Source organism: Glycine soja, chromosome 14, assembly GCF_004193775.1.
Source record: "Glycine soja cultivar W05 chromosome 14, ASM419377v2, whole genome shotgun sequence".
In the NCBI taxonomy this organism is placed as follows: domain Eukaryota; kingdom Viridiplantae; phylum Streptophyta; class Magnoliopsida; order Fabales; family Fabaceae; genus Glycine; species Glycine soja.
In genome coordinates, this window is record NC_041015.1 from 9590685 (window position 1) to 9594300 (window position 3616).

At 28.8% G+C, this 3616-nt stretch overlaps 1 long non-coding RNA gene across 1 annotated transcript; it reads left to right on the forward strand.

Moving 5' to 3' along the window:
• Positions 1 to 1558: 1558 nt before the first annotated feature.
• Positions 1559 to 3404, forward strand: LOC114384645. Its single transcript, XR_003660747.1, has 2 exons — positions 1559 to 2120; positions 3090 to 3404. It is a non-coding gene; the product is annotated as an uncharacterized LOC114384645 (long non-coding RNA).
• The last annotated feature ends 212 nt before the right edge of the window (positions 3405 to 3616 follow it).

The window sequence follows — 3616 nt, forward strand, 5'->3', positions numbered from 1 at the left end:
CTTTAGCGCCGCATTAGATCTTTGTGTTTAAGAAAATTTTCAAGCACTAATTTGGCTAGTTTAACTCGTGATGAACAGCAATTCCACTGTATTTTTTTCTCCCCTCCTTCTTTAATTAATTAAAGAAAGGGGAACCTGCCATTATACTTCCATGTGTTGATCTGCAGCATATTGTTCCTAATAACAACCATGAATATTCCTTTAAGATGGACAACAATAATGTTGCACTTAATTAGTTTTTGGCATGATCATTCAGAACAAGAACCTTTCTTAATGACTTTCTGTCGTTCTTAAGAATCTTTAGATATAACTCATCGATTTTCAAAAAGTGAATTTATATTCAGTTTTGAATATATGCTTAATCATACAGCTAGCGTCTTTGACTGAAATTAAAATTTTATAACCCAATGGGATTAATTGATGTAATATGTTCTAGGCTTCTAGTAGCTTTTAGGATTATTTAGATAAACTTCTTCATAGAAATAAATCAAGAAGAAAAGGTTAAAATTAGCTTACTCTAAGTTAAAAATTATCTCGTGAAGAAACTAATACGAAAGAATTTATATAAATACGTTTATGCATAAGTTATTAATTTTAACTTTTGGAAAAGTTTTTTTTTTCCTTCTCCGATGTAATTGTTTATAGAGAAGCTTATAAACATGCCCTTAATCACGTGTATAATGACAAAAAATTAAAAGATCAAGAAGTTAACGTCCTAGCTAAATATCGCATCAATTGGAAACACTCACAAGCACTTTTTTCATGGGCCAACCAGAATTTTTTTCGTAGATTAATTAAAGACTAATTACATAGTAATTAGCTAATTATTTGACCATCGCATATTATATCATCCACAAATTACTATTAATTCTTGTATTTATGATAAGTTTATGTAATTTTTTTAAGAACTAAAGAAATTAAGTAAATAATTGAAAGATTAATAATTACACCCTCCATCCAAAAATAAATGTCGTTCTATATTATTTTACATAGATCAAGAAAAGATAATAATCAAATGAAAGTGAATAATAATTTTATAAAATTAATCTTATTAAATAAATGAAAGTGAATAGTATTAGTATTACATTAAAAAATTAAAATTATACTTATTAGAAGTATTAGTGAAAAAAGGCATTAATATTACATTGAGAAGCTAACATATTTTTGAGGCATTTTTTTTTCAAATGGAACACTTATTTTGAAACAAAGAGAATATAATATTATCTTAAACTTTTAATAGGCAAATAAATAAAATAAAAGTTTTCTTCCAGTAAATAAATTTAAAAAGACAAAAATCCTTTTGTTACAAAAATCCTTGATTAGAATGTCCATATGCCTTTAAGCTGGTTAGGGCTTATAAAAGACCGTTGGTATAGCAGCAAAGAATAATGAACTTGTGGTTGGGGTTGTTGCATATACATATGTAAAGATCATAAAGTTAATTTTTACACTTGTTTTTCTAATTTCTCCTTTTTTTTCTTTTTAGTTGTTATAATTAGAATATTATAAATAAGTGAGCAATGGAAGATAAACCCACATTTATTCCGTGTATACGTGATGCAAGCATTCCTTCTTTCTGGCTCTATATAAACCCTGCATCCTTCACCTCTTCACACAAGGGCATTCAAGTTTGTCATTTCATTTGTTCCATATATAGAAAGTGAACTTTTGTTGAATGTAGAGAGAAAGAGTGAGAAAAAGGCCCTGTTTGTTTCTCTCTCCCTAACCCTCATCCTACCCATTTCAGAAGCAGCAGGTTATTATTACTATTAGCTTTAGTTATAAGGAGTAGTGATACACATCAGATTTCATTAATTCTATGGAGATATATTAATGAAGGGTAAGAGAGGTGACAGAAGAGAGTGAGCACACATGGTATTTTCTTGGATGATATAAGATTTCATGCTTGAAACTATGCGTGCTCATTCTCTATCTGTCACCCATCATCATTTCTTTCTTGTTATCCTTTGTGATATTATATATATATATATATATTGTTTCTTTCTTTCTCACTTTCCCTTTTATATGCTATTAAGTAACCCTAGCTAGCAACTTGGACTCTTGCAGTCATATCATTCAATAGTATATATGTTATATGCGCATCACATTCCTTATCACAGGTATGTCTTTTCCATATTACTGTTGTTCTTGCATATATGGATATTTCTTGATTAGCATGCCGTCTTTTCCAAATTAGCATGCTGATTTGAAGTATATCAGTTTCCTAATGAAAGGCATTTTTTTTTTTATTTCTGCTTGTCTGAGGCACATGTGTGCGCTTTGTTTTCACAAATACAAGTATGTGTGACTCTAATTAGTTGATGAATTTTGATTTTATGCTCTCAGTTAACCTACGAATCTAATACCTTTAAGAGGTTAAATGTTGACTAATTAAAGCACCTATGGAAAATCCTAGAAAGTGATCTTTTGGTTTTATACTATTAATTAAGAAACAACAGCTAGCTATGTTTGCATCTGATATATGTTATATGAAAATTAAAATTATATTTAAATTATACTCCTGATTTTGAGTTCATACCAAACTGTTAGGGTTTGGAGGATACTCAGTTAAGAAGAAAATTTTATCAGCAATGAGCTTCTTGATTTTGCAGTAGTGGTGATAGATTTGATTAAAATTAGAGCATGGTTTTTGTTTACTCATCTCTCTTTCTAGCTAATGGTGTATTATTAGAGTGTATTTAATCGGTTTGTTAGAAGGATGCCAGAGTCTGATTTTTGGGAATGTAAAGAGTTGAAGTAGCTCTTATATAGTATATTCTTATGAACCAATTTAGCTTTTTAAAGAAAAATTAAGTCATATTAATTCTCTGACATGCATTAATGGAAATAGTTAAATTTGGCTTAAAAAATGGAAGTAGTTAATTTCCATACCATTGAGTTGCTTTCTTTAGTTAATTCAGTCAGTCTTATTATGTCATGGAACTTAATTTTACGTTTTTTTATTTTTGTGATGAAATTAAAAAGGTATATTGATATTGTGTCCCTATTAGATACTATAGTATTTGGTATATAAATTTTCAACCACTGACATTTGTTTCACTGAATATAAGTTCTCATATCACTTTCAGGTTGTAAAAATTCTTGTTGATGAAATGGATCAACGTCAATTGAATCCTCCAGCAAAAGTTTCAATGGTGTGAAACTAAGACAAACATATGTATTTTCTATATATTTATGGTTGAAAAAAGGAAGAGCTGTGTGTGGAAAGGGAGTTGTTGTTGTGGATTTATCTTGTTATATACCTAAATGATGAATGTGTACCTTTATATTTAATTTTAGCAAAAACGAGTGATGATATGGATATAAAGATCTATATATACACAATCATGTAATACTTTGATCAATACATATGTGCTAGTATCAAAAGGCATAAATTATGCTAATTAATTGTGTAGGGCTTGCTTCTATTGAGGGTGAAATTGAACAAAGGTTTTAAAAGAGAGAGAAAAAAAGTTCTATATCTAATGTTGGTCTCCATACATTGCTAATTTTAAATCTCTCCTTTCATTGTTTTCACTTTCATTTGTCTCACAAAAGTAGTATGATTAACATAACAGAAAAGTTAATAACACATTTTCTTTATGACTGACTGAAA